Source organism: Pseudophryne corroboree, unplaced genomic scaffold (assembly GCF_028390025.1).
Source record: "Pseudophryne corroboree isolate aPseCor3 unplaced genomic scaffold, aPseCor3.hap2 scaffold_368, whole genome shotgun sequence".
NCBI classification, from domain to species: Eukaryota; Metazoa; Chordata; class Amphibia; order Anura; family Myobatrachidae; genus Pseudophryne; species Pseudophryne corroboree.
The window spans coordinates 54,698-74,695 of NW_026970020.1; the positions used below are offsets into that span (position 1 = coordinate 54,698).

The window sequence follows — 19,998 nt, forward strand, 5'->3', positions numbered from 1 at the left end:
AAAACTGGAGTCTGGAGGAGGGGCATAGAGGGAGGAGACAGTTCACACTATTTGAAAGTCTTAAAGTGCCCATGTCTCCTGCGGATCCCGTCTATACCCCATGGTTCTTAATGTGACCCCAGCATCCTCTAGGACGTATGAGAAAACAAATAATGCACACAGGAGGAGGAGAGAACTAAGGAAGCTATAAGGAGAAGAGGGGAGGGAGGGGGGGTTGAAAGGTAAGGTAGTAAAGGCATATTGGATAAACTACAACCTTATACATATTCATTAATGTACCAGTAGTTAGAAGTAGAAGAGCTCTAACAGAAACCACAAAGCTTATCTAAAGCCACACCACACTGGATATGCCCAATCTCATTTGATTTTTGAAGCAAAGCAGTATTGGACTTTGTTAATACATGGATGGGAGACTGCTTGGTAGTATCAGATTCTTTAGGTGTTTTTAAACTACCAACACCATTTTCTTGGTACATTTAATTTTTACATGTATTCTTTTATGTACCAGAAGTTAGAAGTAGAAGAGCTGTAACAGAAACCACCAGCTCATCTACAGCCACAGCACACTGGATTTGCCCAATCTCTCCTGATCATGGAAGCTGAGCAGTGTTGGTCCTGGTTTTAGTACTTGGATGGGAGACCACAAGGAAATACCAGGAGCTGTGTGTATTTTTACAATACTAACACCGTTCTCTTGATGCATTCCATTTTGAAACATTGGGGCAGATCTATTAAGCCTGGCGAACTGATAAAGTGCAAGGTGATAAAGTACCAGCCAGTCAGCTCCTAACTGTCATTTTTCAAACCCAGCCTGTGACATGGCAATTAGGAGCTGATTGGCTGGTACTTTATCACCATGCAAATTATCATTTCACCAGGTTTAATAAATCGGCTGCTTACTCATTTATGTACGAGTAGTTAGAAGTAGAAGAACTCTAACAGAAACCACTAAGCTCATCTACAGCCACACCACACTGTATATGCCCAATATCACCTGATTTTAGGCCTGGTTTGTTCTTGGATGTGAGACCACCTGGGAATACCAGGTGCTGTAGGTAGTTTTATACTACCAACACCGTTCTCTTGATGCATTATATTTTGAAACTTATTCATTGATGTACCAGTAGTTAGAAGTAGAAGTTAGAAACAGCAAAAATCATCTACAGCCGCATCACACTGGATATGTCCAATCTCATCTGATGTTGGAAGCTAAGCAGTGTTGTGCCTGGTTAGTTTTTGGATTTCAGGTCCTGCCTTCTGGTTTGGCCACGGCAGCTCGGAAATTCACCAAGGTCATGGCCGTGATGACGACCCTTCACCATCGGTGGACCAGGGAGGAATCTCTCCTCCCGATAAACATTCTGGAATTGCGGGCAGTGTTCAATTCATTGACACTGGCCCTGCCTCTAGTACAGAACAGGCCTGTTCAATTACAATCGGACAACGACACCACGGTAGTGTACACAAATCCTCAAGGCGGCACTCGAAATTGCATGGCAAAGCTGGAAGTATCAAAAATCCTCAGTTGGGTAGAACGTCATCTGCCAGCAAGTGTTCATTCCTGGAGTCCTCAACTGGGACGCGGATTTCCTCAGTCGTCAGTACGTTCACGCTGGAGAGTGGAGAGGCCGCAGCAGAAATGTCTGCACTGGTGTCAGTAGGTGACTGAGGCAGGGATGACTGGGAGATAGTGGGTGACTGAAGCATGTATGACTGGGAGATAGTGGGTGACTGAGGCCGGGGTGACTGGGAGATAGTCAGTGACTAAGGCAGGGGTGATAGGGATATAGTGGATGACTGTGGCAGGGGTGACAGGGACAGTAGGAGACTGAGGCAGGGGTGACAGGGATAGTGGGTGACTGAGGCAGGGGTGATAGGGTGACAGTGGGTGACTGAGGCAGAGGTGACAGGGATAGTGGGTGACTGAGGTAGGGGTGATATGGAGATAGTGGTTGACTGAGGCAGGGGTGACAGAGATAGTGGGTGACTAAAGCAGGGGTGACTGGTATAGTGGGTGACTGAGGCAGGGGTCGCAGGTATAGTGGTTAACTGAGGAAGCGGTGACTGGGAGATAGTGGGTAACTGGGGCAGGGGTGACAGGGAAAGTGTGTGACTCAGGCAGGGGTGATAGGGAGATAGTGGGCAGCAGATCACTGCCTCGCTGACAGCAGCACATCCCTGCTTCACTGACAGCAGCACATCCCTGCCTCATTGACAGCAGCACATACCTGCCTCACTTATAGCAGCACATCCCTGCCTCACTGGCAGCAGCAGATCCCTGCCTCACTGGCAGCAGCAGATCACTGCTTCACTGACAGCAGCACATCCCTGCCTCACTGGCAGCAGCAGATCCCTGCCTTACTGACAGCTGTATTCAGACCTGAACTCTGCTGTGCATATTCACACAACAGGAGATCAGGTCTGAAGTGTGTGTGTGTGTGTGTGTGTGTGTGTGTGTGTGTGTGCTGGTGCCGCAGTGCACCGGCACATGCCAGAGATGCGATCAGCATCTCTGCCCAGTGAGCGCCTCTGCCAACACATACTTATCTTGCATATGAGATCTCTTGATCATGAAGATAGTTCTCACAGGGTGAGGTTCATCCATTACATTTTAAAGTAGGAAGGTACAAATTACATATTCAAATTACATATATGTGCTGGATTCAAATGTTTTCCCCCCTTCCTTTCTCAATTGTGCCCATCAGCAGCTATTCTAATGTTGCTGCCAATGGGTGTGACACATTCATTTCTTCTGTGGGGTACACTGGACTCCACAAGGATTCACATTGGGGTGTAGAGTAGGATCTTGATCTGAGGCACCAACAGGCTCAAAGCTTTTGACTGTTCCCAAGATGCTCAGCGCCCCCTGCTCTATAACCTCGCTTCCATGAACAGGGAGCTCAGTTTGTAGTTGGTGCCTTCAGTAGCAGGACACTTAACAGGGGGCTGCCTCAGGCAGCCTATACTTAGCTATTAATTTTAACAAGAAAAGAAGAACTTTTTTTATAAGAATGTACAAGGGCTGCAGCAGGCTAGGTCTAATAGACATCTTTACTGCAGCTCCATCACTCCCAGCGGCGCAGTATACTCCCGTGCCCTGGTTGCTGGGTCACTGCAGCGGAGGCTCCGGTTTCTTCCTAAGGTCAGTCACACACACACCGCCCTCCGGGATCACGAGGCCGCTGATGAAAGGGAGGTAAGGGGCTTCTGTGCCCACACTATACCGTGATCCAGCATGGCTGTAGGGGGCGGGCCGTGTGTGCACTGGCGTGGACACTGATTACCGGGCAGCCGCTCCACTAGCCACCAGGGACAGTTAAGGAGCACAGCTCTGGGGGGTTTTCTCCTATATTAACCCCATTTTGTACTACCTGCAGTGCATTGTGATAGGTAATAGAGCCTGATTCAGGTTGGATTGCAATCACAATAAGCAATCCAACTGCAAAAATTGCTAAGAGCATACGCATGCGCCTGCATTTTCTGTGACTGTCAATCGGTGCGGGGGGGGGGGGGGTCAGCAACACTCCATTTCAAAGTCGGAGATGGAGCGGTGCGGGGGCAGGGCTTCAACGGAGAAACAGGAGGCGTGGTCAGAGCGGCTGCATGACATCACATGCAGCCGTTGCGATCACAAAAATGGTGGCGGCTTCCTGCGCACACGTACAGTCTGCACCAACAGGAGGCTAACCCATTTTTTATGATCACGCTGAACTGCACTGAGACTGCAATTTCAGCGTGGTCAAGAAGGGAGGCGGCATGCTGGGTGGCCATGCCCTGTGATGGGTGGCCCCAGCATGCGAACCAAAGGATTGCAAATTCTGTTACTTCGCAGAATTTGCAATCCTTACTGAATTAGGCCATTGATTACAAAATTGTAAACAATATTTGAAGTTTTTCTTCAGGGACTAACACAAAAGATGCTTGGGGCTACTAACACATGGGTAAGCCACGTAAAGCTTCCCATGGGTCAGTGGCATCACAACGGGGTTGCGGCACACACCCGAGTGTCACCCGCCAAGTGGGGTGACACCAAAGTGCCGGCTCTTCTTCAGTGACAGAATATGGGTGTTTTACTGTGACATTACGTGCAACACCCAGTTTCTGTCACTGTGCAGGAGCCAGCACCACTCACACACTAGTCCCCGGGTACAGCCCCCAACCCCCGGGATACCCGCAGCAACAAAATGGTGATTCAGGCCACGCCCCTACCTATGAGACCATGCCTCCTTTTTACCATTGCGCTGCTTATCTGCGCGCACTGCATTACAATCTCCCTCGCCGCCTCTCTGGGTGTCACCAGTGATAGTGACACCTCTGCCATGCTTGTAGCAGCTGGTCCTAAGATCTACGCCTCCAGCCCTGAGTGTTTTCCCTTGTGACTTGTTGATCATCATAGCGAAGCAGATGCTTACAGAAAACTGCAGGGGTTTAGATTGAAAAGAAAAACATTGACGAACCCATCATTTCAGCGACAGGGTCTGCCACACGACTGACTGAAATGACTGGTTGGTTTGGGCCCCCACCAAAAAAGAATCAATCAATCTCTCCTTGCACAAACTGGCTCTACAGAGGCAAGATGTCCACCTCATCATCCTCCGATTCCTCACCCCTTTCACTGTGTACATCCCCCTCCTCACAGATTATTAATTCGTCCCCACTGGAATCCACCATCTCAGATCCCTGTGTACTTTCTGGAGGCAATTGCTGGTGAATGTCTCCACGGAGGAATTGATTATAATTAATTTTGATGATCATCATCTTCTCCACATTTTCTGGAAGTAACCTTGTTTGACAAGGTGAGCGGCCGCACTAAACACTCTTTCGGAGTACACACTGGAGGGAGGGCAACTTAGGTAGAATAAAGCCAGTTTGTGCAAGGGCCTCCAAATTGCCTCTTTTTCTCCACCATTCTTTCAAAGGTGACAGAATCATATGCAGTGACAGTAGACGACATGTCAGTAATCGTTGCCAGGTCCTTCAGTCTGGACCAGATGTCAGCACTCACTCCAGACTGCCCTGCATCACCGCCAGCGGGTGGGCTCGGAATTCTTAGCCTTTTCCTCGCACCCCCAGTTGTGGGAGAATGTGAAGGAGGAGCTGTTGACGGGTCACGTTCCGCTTGACTTGACAATTTTCTCACCAGCAGGTCTTTGAACCTCTGCAGACTTGTGTCTGCCGGAAAGAGAGATACAATGTAGGTTTTAAATCTAGGATCGAGCACGGCGGCCAAAATGTAGTGCTCTGATTTCAACAGATTGAATCCTGGTTAAGCAAATTAAGGGCTCCATCCACAAGTCCCACATGCCTAGTTGAATCGCTCTGTTTTAGCTCCTCCTTCAATGTCTCCAGCTTCTTCTGCAAAAGCCTGATGAGGGGAATGACCTGACTCAGGCTGGCAGTGTCTGAACTGACTTCACGTGTGGAAAGTTCAAAGGGTTGCAGAACCTTGCACAACGTTGAAATCATTCTCCACTGCGCTTGAGTCAGGTGCATTCCCCCTCCTTTGCCTCCTTTGCCTATATCGTGGGCAGATGTATAGGCTTGAATGGCCTTTTGCTGCTCCTCCATCCTCTGAAGCATATAGAGGGTTGAATTCCACCTCGTTACCACCTCTTGCTTCAGATGATGGCAAGGCAGGTTCAGGAATGTTTGGTGGTGCTCCAGTCTTCGGCATGCGGTGGCTGAAGGCAGAAAGTGGCCCGCAATTCTTCGGGCCACCGACAGCATCTCTTGCACGCCCCTGTCGTTTTTTAAATAATTCTGCACCACCAAGTTCAATGTATGTGCAAAACATGGGACGTGCTGGAATTTGCCCAGATGTAATGCACGCACAATATTGGTGGCGTTGTCCGATGTCACAAATCCCCAGGAGAGTTCAATTGGGGTAAGCCATTCTGCGATGATGTTCCTCAGTTTCCGTAAGTGGTTGTCAGCTGTGTGCCTCTTATGGAAAGCGGTGATACAAAGCGTAGCCTGCCTAGGAACGAGTTGGCAATTGCGAGATGCTGCTACTGGTGCCGCCGCTGCTGTTCTTGCTGCGGGAGGCAATACATCTACCCAGTGGGCTGTCACAGTCATATAGTCCTGAGTCTGCCCTGCTCCACTTAACCACAGACAAGTGGACATTGGGTACAACTGCATTTTTTAGGACACTGGTGACTCTTTTTCTGAGGTCTGTGTACATTTTCGGTATCGCCTGCCTAGAGAAATGGAACCTAGAGGGTATTTGGTACCGGGGACACAGTACCTCAATCAAGTCTCTAGTTGCCTCTAAATTAACGATGGATACCGGAACCACGTTTCTCACCACCCAGACCTGAGTTATCCGCTTTGCAGCAGGATGACTGCTGTGATATTTCATCTTCCTCGCAAAGGACTGTTGGACAGTCAATTGCTTACTGGAAGAAGTACAAGTGGTCTTCCGACTTCCCCTCTGGGATGACGATCGACTCCCAGCAGCAACAACAGCAGCGCCAGCAGCAGTAGGCGTTACACTCAAGGATGCATCGGAGGAATCCCAGGCAGGAGAGGACTCGTCAGACTTGCCAGTGACATGGCCTGCAGGACTATTGGCTCTCCTGTCTAAGGAGGAAATTGACACTGAGGGAGTTGGTGGTGTGGTTTGCAGGAGCTTGGTTACAAGAGGAAGGGATTTAGTGGTTAGTGGACTGCTTCCGCTGTCATCCAAAGTTTTTGAACTTGTCACTGACTTATGATGAATGCGATGCAGGTGACGTATAAGGGAGGATGTTCCGAGGTGGTTAACGTCCTTATCCCTACTCATTACAGCTTGACAAAGGCAACACACGGCTTGACACCTGTTGTCCGCATTTGTGTACAGGATGCATACCTTCATGTCCCCATTTATCCACCTCATCAGGCGTAACTCAGATTTGCGGTACAGGACTGTCATTGCCAATTTCAGACGTTGCTGTTTGGTCTCTCCATGGCCCTGAGAATTTTCACCAAGGTAATGGCGGAAATGATGGTGCTCCTGTGCAAGCAAGGTGTCACAATTATTCCGTACTTGGGCGATCTCATAAAAGCGAGATCAAGAGAGCAGTTGCTGAACAGCGTATCACTTTCACTGAAAGTGTTACAGCAACACGGCTGGATTCTCAATATCCCGAAGTCGCAGTTGATTCCTACTACTCGTCTGTCTTTCTTGGGCATGATTCTGGACACAGACCAGAAGAGGGTTTATCTCCTGATAGAAAAGGCCCAGGAACTCATGACTCTTGTCAGGAACCTATTGAAACCAAAACAGGTGTCAGTGCATCACTGCACTCGAGTCCTGGGAAAGATGGTGGCATCACACGAGGCCATTCCATTCGGCAGGTTCCATGCGAGGACTTTCCAATGGGACCTACTGGACAAGTGGTCCGGGTCACATTTACAGATGCATTGGTTGATCACCCTGTCCCCCAGGGTCAGGGTATCACTCTTGTGGTGGCTGCAGAGTGCTCACCTTCTCGAGGGACGCAGATTCAGCATTCAGGGCTGGATCCTGGTGACCACAGACGCAGCCTCCAAGGTTGGGGAGCAGTCACACAGGGAAGAAATTTCCAAGGTCTTTGGTCAAGTCAAGAGACTTGTCTTCACATCAACATCCTGGAACTAAGGGCCATATACAATGCCCTACGTCAAGCGGAGACCTTACTTTGCGACCAACCGGTTCTGATCCAGTCAGACAACGTCACCGCAGTGGCTCATGTAAACCGCCAAGGCGGCACAAGAAGCAGAGTGGCGATGGCACAAGCCACCAGAATTCTTTCAGGGCTATGTCGTGTAGATGATGGCCTAACAGGAGTCTTTAAAATTTTCATTCTAGTGACCTTCGTTTGGGAGAAAAATGCAAAGGTACAAGACAGCTTTTCCTTGCCAATATCTCTCTTTTGCAAAGAGCTGCGCATTGGAAAATTCAGGGCTATTTCGTGTAGATGATGGCCTAACAGGAGGCTTTAAAATTTTCTTTCTAGCGTCCTTCGTTTATGAGAAAAATCCAAAGGTACAAGACAGCTTTTCCTTGCCAATATCTCTCTTTTGCAAAGAGCTACGCATTGGAAAATTCAGGGCTATGTCGTGTAGATGATGGCCTAACAGGAGGCTTTAAAATTTTCTTTCTAGTGTCCTTCGTTTGGGAGAAAAATGCAATGGTACAAGACAGCTTTTCCTTGCCAATATCTCTCTTTTGCAAAGAGCTGCGCATTGGAAAATTCAGGGCTATGTCGTGTAGACGACGGCCTAACAGGAGGCTTTAAAATTTTCTTTCTAGTTTCCTTCGTTTGGGAGAAAAATGCAAAGGTACAAGACAGCTTTTCCTTGCCAATATCTCTCTTTTGCAAAGAGCTGCGCATTGGAAAATTCAGGGCTATGTCGTGTAGATGATGGCCTAACAGGAGGCTTTAAAATTTTCTTTCTAGTGTCCTTCGTTTGGGAGAAAAATGCAATGGTACAAAACAGCTGATTTCTGCAGCACGTCCCCGACAGCATCCGCCGCTCAGCGCCTCACCCAGCATCTGTTCGGCATTTGGCTCACCGCACCAAACGGAGATTCAGCTTATGACAGCTAGCAGTATGCTCCAGGTGAAGCTTGATGGAAAGTGGTGAGAGAGCATTACAGTCTTTGAATTTTTATGCCGATCTGAATGAGACTGTGAGCATTTTATCTATTATTTCTCACAAGCCCTGCACATTCTATTGCAGTGTCCCAGAGCGGGCAGCCGGCGCCCTACGGACATAACACAATTGTTGCCCATTGCATAAGTTGGGTTAAGTATAATAACAGACTCCAAAATAGCGTCACATGCTTAATCTGTTATTGTGCAATTATAAGCTTCATAAGAAAAGCTGATCAATTCTGGACGGCATTATTGAGAAATAAGAGCTAAATAGGGATTTCACAAATAATGGAGCGGATGACATCAATGTGAATAATCCCTATATACATCACGGATGAACTTTTAAACCCTCTACCAATATATGGTTTCAAGTGTTTCAATCAGCCCACGCGTGGAGCTTACTCTAAGGAATTCCTGTTAATCACAAGAGTTACTATACATTATATAAAGGGTAGATTGATACATTGTTCCAAAGGAGACCTTAGTGAGGAATACAAATTGTTACATGTTTTGATGTGTTGCTGCTAAAATATTTTTTAAAGTCACAGGATGTTTAGGTTTTCTCATAATTTTTATATATGAATAAGGTCATTTTTAATAAAATATATTAATACTTTAGTGACAGCGCTTCTCTCTGTGGTTCTCAGCAAACAAAGGCAGCATGCAGGAAGCTATTACCGGCATCTGTGAGAAGCCCTGGGAGTGTATTTAACAAGGAGTCCTCCAATCAGCTGCTAAAGGCTGATTAGAATAAATGCCGTGCAGCTGCCTTGCTGCACGGCCAGAGAGCAGGTGAATATCTTAATTTCCTAAAGCCTAGCAACGGGGAACGCGGTCCACCAGTGGCGTCCCTGTTGCTAGGGTCCGTGTGGCTCAGCGCGCCCGGCGTCTAGCGTTGCTAGGGAGCCGGCGGCTGTACGTGCACGGCATCTCTAGTTGCTAGGCGCCGGGCCGCGCAGACCATCAAGCGGACCCCGGCGCCTAACAGTACCCCCCCCTTGAGGAGGGGTCAAGGAACCCCTAAAGCCAGGTTTCTGAGGAAATTCCCGAAAAAATGCCCTCTTGAGCCTCGGGGCATGAAGATCCTTATCCAGGACCCAAGACCTTTCCTCCGGACCATAGCCTTTCCAGTGAACCAGAAAATACAGCCGATCCCAGGACAATTTGGAATCGAGAACCTTCTCTACCAAGAACTCCTGTTGTCCCTGTACATCCACTGGAGATCTACCCTGAGAGATCTTCCGAGGAAATCTACTGGAAGAAACGTATTGTTTCAACAGGGAACAATGAAACGTATTTCCAATCCTGAGAGATCTTGGTAAACGTAACCGAAAGGCAACTGGGTTGACTCTTTTAATAATAAGAAATGGCCCAATAAATTTGGGTCCCAGTCTAGCTGAGGATTGTCGAAGCCTGATGTTGCGAGTCGACAACCACACCCTATCTCCCACCTTAAAAGTGCAAGGACGTCGGAGCCTGTCAGAAAATTTCTTCTCTCGAAAGGCCGCTTTTCTGAGAGCAAGGTGCACCTTTTTCCAAATGGCTCTGAGATGGGAGGTTAAGGTAAGCGAGGAGACTGAGGAATGATGAAAAAAAGAATTAGCTCTGGGGTGAAAACCAAAAACTGAAAAGAATGGAGACTCTTTAGTGGAGGAATGACAAGAATTATTGTAAGCAAATTCAGCCAACGGAAGAAACTCGGACCAATCATTCTGGAGTTTGGCTGAATACAAGCGCAAATATTGTTTCAATGATTGGTTAACTCGTTCGGTTTGCCCGTTGGATTGTGGGTGGTAACCGGATGTTAACGACAATTTCATCTTCAATGAGGCACAAAAACATTTCCAGAATTGTGCGATGAATTGTGGACCCCGATCAGAAACAATATCAGTAGGCAACCCATGAAGCCTGAATACATGGCGGAGAAACAAAACTGCCAACCCTTGGGCAGAAGGCAATCGGGGAAGAGCAATAAAATGAGCCATTTTACTAAAACGGTCCACTACCACCCATATGACTCGGAATCCGGCTGAAAGGGGAAGGTCAACCACAAAATCCATGGAAATATGAGACCACGGCCTGAGAGGAACATTTAAGGGCATAAGTTGCCCGATGGGCAAGGAACGGGGAACCTTATGCTGTGCACAAACCTGACATGAATAAACAAATTCCTTGACGTCTTTAGAAAGACCAGGCCACCATACTGAGCGAGAGACTAACTCCAATGTCTTAGAGACTCCTGGATGCCCTGAAACTTTGTTATCATGGAATTCCGTTAAAACAGTAACTCTCAAAAACTCAGGGACGTAAAGACGACCAGCAGGAGTAATTCTAGGAGCTTGGTGTTGAAGCTGTTTTAACTGGGTAAATAAATCTTGTGTGAGGCCCGCCCAGATGACCGAAGATGGAAGTATGGGGGTAACAGGATTGTTATTGTGAACCGGAAGAAAGCTATGTGACAGGGCATCAGCCTTAGTATTCTTGGAACCAGGCCTGAAAGTGATTATAAATTTGAAACGCGTAAAAAATAATGCCCAACGTGCCTGCCGGGCATTAAGCCGCTTAGCCGATTCAATCTATTGCAGGTTCTTATGGTCAGTCAATACCGAAATAGTATGTTTTGCTCCCTCCAGCCAATGCCTCCACTCCTCGAAAGCCCATTTTACCGCCAGTAACTCCCGATTACCAACGTCATAGTTGGATTCAGCGGAGGAGAATTTCCTGGACATAAAGGCACAAGGATGTAACTCCAGAGACTCCGGATCCTTTTGAGAAAGGATAGCCCCCACTCCAACCTCCGAGGCATCAACCTCCACCACAAAGGGCAATTCCGGATTAGGAAGTCTGAGGACTGGAGCCGAGACAAAGGCTTGTTTCAAGGCCCGGAAGGACAACTCAGCTTCACGCGACCAGTTGGTAGGATCCGCTCCTTTCTTTGTCAGAGCTACAATGGGAGCAACCAGGTCAGAAAAAGAATGAATGAACCTCCTATAATAATTCGCAAACCCTAAAAAACGCTTAATTGCTTTTAAATTGGTGGGTTGCGCCCAACTAAGGATGGCCTGGAGTTTCTTTGGTTCCATGGAAAATCCCTGAGGGGAAATTATGTACCCTAAAAAAGATACTTCCGTGACATGAAACTCACACTTCTCCAGCTTGGCATATAAATGATTCTCACATAACTTTTGAAGAACCAGACGCACCTGGGTAACATGTTGTTCCATTGATTTAGAAAAAATCAGGATGTCGTCTAAGTAAACGACCACGAATTTCCCTAGGAAGTCACGGAGCACATCGTTAATGAGGTCTTGAAAAACTGCCGGAGCATTGGACAGGCCGAACGGCATCACCAGGTATTCGTAGTGACCCGACTGAGTACTGAAGGCCGTTTTCCACTCATCTCCAGATTTAATTCGGATGAGGTTGTACGCTCCTCTAAGGTCAATTTTAGAAAAAAATCACAGCAGAACGTAACTGATCAAAGAGTACAGAAATCAACGGCAAAGGATAGGTGTTTTTAACTGAGATCTTATTCAGGGCTCTAAAATCAATGCAAGGTCTAAGCGAGCCATCCTTTTTCTCCACAAAGAAGAAGCCTGCACTTAAAGGAGATTTTGATGGTCTAATAAATCCTTTCTCAAGGCTCTCCTTTACATAATCATTCATAGCCGCAGTTTCTGGCCCGGATAATGCATATAATCTTCCCTTTGGCAATGCGGCACCAGGAATTAACTCAATAGCACAATCATAAGGCCGATGGGGAGGCAGAATGTCCGCATTGCCTTTGGAGAAAACATCAGCAAACTCCTGGTATTCCACCGGAATGAGTTCTGGAATGATAGCTGCTACTCTGACTGGAAACGTGATACATTCCTTATCACAAAAAGTACCCCAATGTGAAATCTCCCCCGACCGCCAATCAATGGTGGGATTATGAAAGGCCAGCCAAGGGTGACCCAGAACAACTGGAACTGCTGGGCAATGTGTAAGAAAGAACTCGATTTTCTCGGAATGTAGAGCTCCTACTGTAAGTAGTACAGGGGGTGTACGGAGAGAAATAATCCCATTAGACAGCGGACTCCCATCTAAGCCATGCATGGTGACACACCTACCCAAAGGTAACTGAGGAATGCCTAAGGCCTTAGCCCAAGTTAAATCCATAAAGTTTCCTGCAGCTCCACTGTCAACAAAAGCCGACACCAAAGAACTGAGGCTGCCAAAGGAAACTTTAACTGGGACTAAAAGGGAGTTATTCGAGGAGATAAGCTGCAGACCTAGGTGAACCCCCTCACAATTCACCTGGTCAAAGCGTTTCCCGACTTGTTCGGACAATTACGAGCAAAATGTCCCTTACCCCCACAGTACAGACAAAGACCAGAATTTTGCCTTCTGGCTCTTTCTTCAGGAGACAGCCGGGAGAGACCCATCTGCATGGTCTCCTCTACGTCTTCAGGAATGGAATATACACACGGACTTGACCTTACAGGTGCTCCTTTTTCAGCCCTCCGCTCTCTGAGACGACGATCAATCTTAATAGAAAGCTCCATGAGTTTATCGAGAGTCTCAGGAGCGGGGTACTGAAGGAGACTGTCTTTTATAGACTCTGATAAGCCGAGGCGAAACTGACTGCGCAGGGCTGGGTCATTCCAGCCACAGTCGTTCGACCAACGGCGAAACTCCGTACAATAAACCTCTGCAGGATTTCTACCCTGTCTGAGAGCGCGCAACTGACTTTCAGCGGACGCCTCTCTATCAGGGTCATCATACAAGAGCCCTAAAGACTCAAAAAAAGCGTCAATTGACAACAATGCCGGATCCTCTGCTCTTAAACCAAATGCCCAGGTCTGAGGATCCCCCTGGAGCAAAGAAATAATAAACCCGACCCGCTGAGATTCAGTACCCGAGGAAGTCGGTCTTAAACGAAAATAAAGTTTACAGGATTCTTTAAAATTAAAAAAACTCTTTTCTATCACCAGAAAAACGGTCAGGCAAATGCATCTTTGGTTCAGGGACTACCCTTGGTGAAGCTCGCAAAAGATCTTCCTGCGACTTCACCCGAAGAGAAAGATCCTGAACCATCTGAGTAAGTTCTTGAATCTGGCTGACTAAGAGCTGACCAGGATTTGGCCCTAAACCTGTTGGATTCATGAGGCCGATAAACTCTCACAAAACTGAATGAGCAAAAATTAAACCCCGTTTAATTTTAAGTTTTGGTATGGCCGGTAATAATGTTATGATTCCAGCACTCTGGTCAGAGAAGATCTTATGGCAAGGACTGGAGCACTGGAACGGAATGCTGGGGAAGGGAGCAGGACAGGAAAATAGCCCCTGGCGCCCTAACTCTGTTGTCTCACCCGTGTTGTCAGAAATCCCCTGCGAGACTATGGTTTCTTGAGCCCTTGGCAGCCGCGTTTGAAGGGCGGATTATGTCTGCCCAACTTCGATGCCCCCCGGTCTTAATGAGAGACAAAGGGAAACCTGAGACAGGGTGATAACAAGAGGCCCTCTAACTAAACAACCAGGCCAGGGGCTAAGCAAACTCAAAACTATAATATGTGCGGAGAAACCGCCAGGAAAAAGGACAACCAAAATATCCACTTGTCCAATTCTCCTACCCGGCACCGCCAAGTACCAGAGAGGACTTGTGGAAGCGGAACCCTCCGCAAATGCTCCAAACACAAAATATAAAAGGTAAAGCGGCTGAGCCGCAACACACGGCAGAGCCGCAACTCACGAACACCACTGGATATAAAACGGTGATCAGTCAGGACTCCAGGGAACCAAACGACCTCTTGGGATGAGATGACAACTCCCGAATACCGGACTTCTGCGGACTGGAATGACCGGATACAGCAGGACTGGAAACAGACTCTCAGTAAACAAAGGCAGCATGCAGGAAGCTATTACCGGCGTCTGTGAGAAGCCCTGGGAGTGTATTTAACAAGGAGTCCTCCAATCAGCTGCTAAAGGCTGATTAGAATAAATGCCGTGCAGCTGCCTTGCTGCACGGCCAGAGAGCAGGTGAATATCTTAATTTCCTAAAGCCTAGCAATGGGGAACGTGGTCCGCCAGTGGCGTCCCCGTTGCTAGGGTCCGTGCGGCTCAGCGCGCCCGGCGTCTAGCGTTGCTAGGGAGCCGGCGGCTGTACGTGCACGGCGTCTCTAGTTGCTAGGCGCCGGGCCGCGCAGACCATCAAGCGGACCCTGGCGCCTAACAGTATGACTCCCAAAAACAACAACCGCGTCATTGGGACCAACTGCGATTTTGGCAAGTTTAGGAGCCAACCATGTTGTTGAAGAACTGTCAGGGAGAGTGCAATGTTTTGCACCAACTGGTCCCTGGATCTCGCCTTTATCAGGAGATCATCCAAGTACGGGATAATTGTGACTCCTTGCTTGCGAAGGAGAACCATAATTTCCGCCATCACCCTGGTGAAAATCCTCGGAGCCGTGGACAGACCAAACGGCAATGTCTGAAATTGGTAATGACAATCCTGAATTGCAAACCTTAGGTAGCTTGAGGCAGTGGCTAAATGGGAACATGTAAGTAGGCATCCTTTATGTCTACCAAAACCATGAAATCTCCGTCCTCCGGACTGGAGATCACTGCCCTGAGAAATTCCATCTTGAAATTGAATTTCTTTAGGAAGAAATTGAGGGATTTCAGATTTAAGATTGGTCTGACTGAGCCGTCCGGCTTCGGGACCACGAAGAGGCTTGAATAAAAACCTTCTCCCTGCTGACTAAGGCCAATTTGAACAATCGGTGAGGGGGAACGTCTTGAAACCCCAGTTTGTACCCTTGGGACACTATTTGTAAAACCCACGAGTCCAGGTCCGAATGAATCCAGAACTGACTGAAGAGTTTTAGACGTGCCCCCACTGGTGTGGGCTCCTGCAAGAAAGCCCCAGTGTCATGCAGTGGATTTGGCAGAAGCAGAGGACAATCTCTGGTCCTGCGATCTTGAAGAGGCTACAGACCTCTTCCTTTTCCTTCCTCTACCTGCAAAGAAAGGGGAATCTAAAATTCTTGCATATCTATTGGGCCAAAATGACTGCGGTAGATAATGATGCGTCTTCATCCGTTGACAGGGAACATAGGGCAAGAAGGTTGACTTACCATTGAAATGAGGATGCATCTTGCTGCCTTTCCAATGAAGCAAGTTTAATTTAGTAATAGGTGAAAAACCATCCTTACAAAGGTGTTAATCAGAGACTTGGCTTTGTGGACACTTTTCAGAGAACAAATTTGTTAGCATAAAAATAAAGCCAGAAAATGAAGAGCTTTTTAATCACTCAATTGGATTTTTCTGCCAGCATATTTTTTTTCTCTGCAACCCACTGCTAAATTGTGCTTCCTAGCTGTTTTTATAAAATCACTGAATCAAATCTAACTCTGATTACATCAGAGAAGGCCAGGTACCCTACACCATAACATGGGGTTTGAAATTTTGACTTGTCTACTTAAAGTTCACCAAAATCTGATAACAAGGTCAATTTGGTCCCTGGGTGGGATTGAACCACCAACCTTATGGTTAATAGCCGTACATACTAACTGATTGCGCCACAGAGACACTTTGCGAAAGTCCATACTGACAAAGGCTAATAAGCATTCATCTAAAACGTTTCCTAGAAAAACTTTAAAAAGTCAATAATCTGGAGAGTTTTTGTAAGATGTTTCTTCCATCAACCAACGAAGAAACACATTGGTACTTTCCCATGATGAGTGAGTGCTTCAGGATCTCTTGCACTTACATGTACAGCAGAGTACTGCAATGGAAGCATGCTGGGCCCATAACCCAGAGGTAGGCAGATTGAAACTATCCTCTGCTATATGCATTTTTTTTGTTAATTAAAGTAATCCAAAACTGGGATTGATATTTTGTCTCTTTTATTTTTACTTAAAGTACAATAACTTTTACCATTTTAATTTGTTTTAATAGTATATTGACAGTATTGTTTTCTTTCAAAAATCCACTTAATTTTCTTTACCCTATTATTAAAATGGTAATTGACAAAAACAAACTACATTGTCACCAGAAGAGCAATACAAAATGTACAAGTGATATATTAAAATCATCTTTCCAGCTTGAATTTCAATGATGCATTGGGTCAACAATTTTGTGAGAAACATCTTCACCCTTAAATAAAGATTTTCTTAATTCCTTACCTGTGTGCTAATTAGATATCACCTTGTTTTCACATTAAACAGACTTCCACATGAGAAAGCAGCAAGGATGCAGTGGCGTTAATGTTTCCTGGTGTCAACCTGTATTATTTCAGTAGACATTGAAATGAGGATACATCTTGCTGCCTTTCCAATGAAGCAAGTTTAATTTAGTAATAGGTGAAAAACCATCCCTACAAAGGTGTTAATCAGAGACTTGGCTTTGTGGACACTTTTCAGAGAACAAATTTGTTAGCATAAAAATAAAGCCAGAAAATGAAGAGCTGTTTAATCACGCAATTTGATTTTTTTGCCAGCATATTTCTTTTTCTCTGCAACCCACTGCTAAATTGTGATTCCTAGATGTTTTTATAAAATCACTGAATCAAATCTAACTCTGATTACATCAGAGAAGGCCAGGTACCCTACACCATAACAGGGGGTATGAAATTTGACTTGTCTACTTAAAGATCACCAAAATCTGATAACAAGGTCAAGTACGTCCCTGGGTGGGATTGAACCACCAACCTTTTGGTTAATAGCCGTACACACTAACTGATTGCGCCACAGAGACACTTTGCAAAAGTACATACTGACAAAGGCTAATAAGCATTCATCTAAAACGTTTCCTAGAAAAACTTTAAAAAGTCAATAATCTGGAGAGTTTTTGTAAGATGTTTCTTCCATCAACCAACGAAGAAACACATTGGTACTTTCCCATGATGAGTGAGTGCTTCAGGATCTCTTGCACTTACATGTGCAGCAGAGTACAGCAATGGAAGCATGCTAGGCCCATAACCCAGAGGTAGGCAGATTGAAACTATCTTCTGCTATATGCATTTTTTTTTGTTAATTAAAGTAATCCAAAACTGGGATTGATATTTTGGCTCTTTTATTTTTACTTAAAGTACAACAACTTTTACCATTTTAATTTGTTTTAATAGTATATTGACAGTATTGTTTTCTTTCAAAAATCCACTTCATTTTCTTTACCCTATTATTAAAATGGTAATTGACAAAAACAAACTACATTGTCACCAGAAGAGCAATACAAAATGTACAAGTGATATATTAAAATCATATTTCCAGCTAGCATTTCAATGATGCATTGGGGCAACGATTTTGTGAGAAACATCTTCACCCTTAAATAAAGATTTTCTTAATTCCTTACCTGTGTGCTAATTAGATATCACCTTGTTTTCATATTAAACAGACTTCCACATGAGAAAGCAGCAAGGATGCAGTGGCGTTAATGTTTCCTGGTGTCAACTTGTATTATTTCAGTAGACATTGAAATGAGGATGCATCTTGCTGCCTTTCCAATGAAGCAAGTTTAATTTAGTAATAGGTGAAAAACCATCCTTACAAAGGTGTTAATCAGAGACTTGGCTTTGTGGACACTTTTCAGAGAACAAATTTGTTAGCATAAAAATAAAGCCAGAAAATGAAGAGCTGTTTAATCACTCAATTGGATTTTTCTGCCAGCATATTTTTTTTCTCTGCAACCCACTGCTAAATTGTGCTTCCTAGCTGTTTTTATAAAATCACTGAATCAAATCTAACTCTGATTACATCAGAGAAGGCCAGGTACCCTACACCGTAACAGGGGGTTTGAAATTTTGACTTGTCTACTTAAAGATCACCAAAATCTGATAACAAGGGAAATTAGGTCCCTGGGTGGGATTGAACCACCAACCTTATGGTTAATAGCCGTACATACTAATTGATTGCGCCACAGAGACACTTTGCAAAAGTCCATACTGACAAAGGCTAATAAGCATTCATCTAAAACGTTTCCTAGAAAAACTTTAAAAAGTCAATAATCTGGAGAGTTTTTGTAAGATGTTTCTTCCATCAACCAACGAAGAAACACATTGGTACTTTCCCATGATGAGTGAGTGCTTCAGGATCTCTTGCACTTACATGTGCAGCAGAGTACTGCAATGGAAGCATGCTGGGCCCATAACCCAGAGGTAGGCAGATTGAAACTATCCTCTACTATATGCATTTTTTTTTGTTAATTAAAGTAATCCAAAACTGGGATTGATATTTTGTCTCTTTTATTTTTACTTAAAGTACAATAACTTTTACCATTTTAATTTGTTTTAATAGTATATTGACAGTATTGTTTTCTTTCAAAAATCCACTTCATTTTCTTTACCCTATTATTAAAATGGTAATTGACAAAAACAAACTACATTGTCACCAGAAGAGCAATACAAAATGTACAAGTGATATATTAAAATCATCTTTCCAGCTTGAATTTCAATGATGCATTGGGTCAACAAATTTGTGAGAAACATCTTCACCCTTAAATAAAGATTTTCTTAATTCCTTACCTGTGTGCTAATTAGATATCACCTTGTTTTCACATTAAACAGACTTCCACATGAGAAAGCAGCAAGGAAGCAGTGGCGTTAATGTTTCCTGGTGTCAACTTGTATTATTTCAGTAGACATTGAAATGAGGATGCATCTTGCTGCCTTTCCAATGAAGCAAGTTTAATTTAGTAATAGGTGAAAAACCATCCTTACAAAGGTGTTAATCAGAGACTTGGCTTTGTGGACACTTTTCAGAGAACAAATTTGTTAGCATAAAAATAAAGCCAGAAAATGAAGAGCTGTTTAATCACTCGATTGGATTTTTCTGCCAGCATATTTTTTTCTCTGCAACCCACTGCTAAATTGTGCTTCCTAGCTGTTTTTTTATAAAATCACTGAATCAAATCTAACTCTGATTACATCAGAGAAGGCCATGTACCCTACACCATAAGAGGGGGTTTGAAATTTTGACTTGTCTACTTAAATATCACCAAAATCTGATCACAAGTTTAATTAGGTCCCTGGGTGGGATTGAACCACCAACCTTTCGGTTAATAGCCGAACACACTAACCGATTGCGCCACAGAGACACTTTGCAAAAAGTGCCTACTGACAAAGGCTAATAAGCATACATCTAGAACGTTTCCTAGAAAAACATTAAAAAATCAATAATCTGGAGAGTTTTTGTAAGATGTTTCTTCCATCAACTAACGAATAAACACATTGGTACTTTCCCATGATGAGTGAGTGCTTCAGGATCTCTTGCACTTACATGTGCAGCAGAGTACTGCAATGGAAGCATGCTGGACCCATAACCCAGAGGTAGGCAGATTGAAACTATCCTTTGCTATATGCATTTTTTTTGTTAATTTAAGTAATCAAAACTGGGAT

General features: G+C 45.1%; 1 non-coding gene across 1 annotated transcript; it reads right to left on the reverse strand.

The window, feature by feature from the left end:
- Positions 1-19,623: 19,623 nt before the first annotated feature.
- Positions 19,624-19,697, reverse strand: TRNAN-AUU (transfer RNA asparagine (anticodon AUU)). Its single transcript has one exon. It is a non-coding gene; the product is annotated as a tRNA-Asn (tRNA).
- Positions 19,698-19,998: the final 301 nt, after the last annotated feature.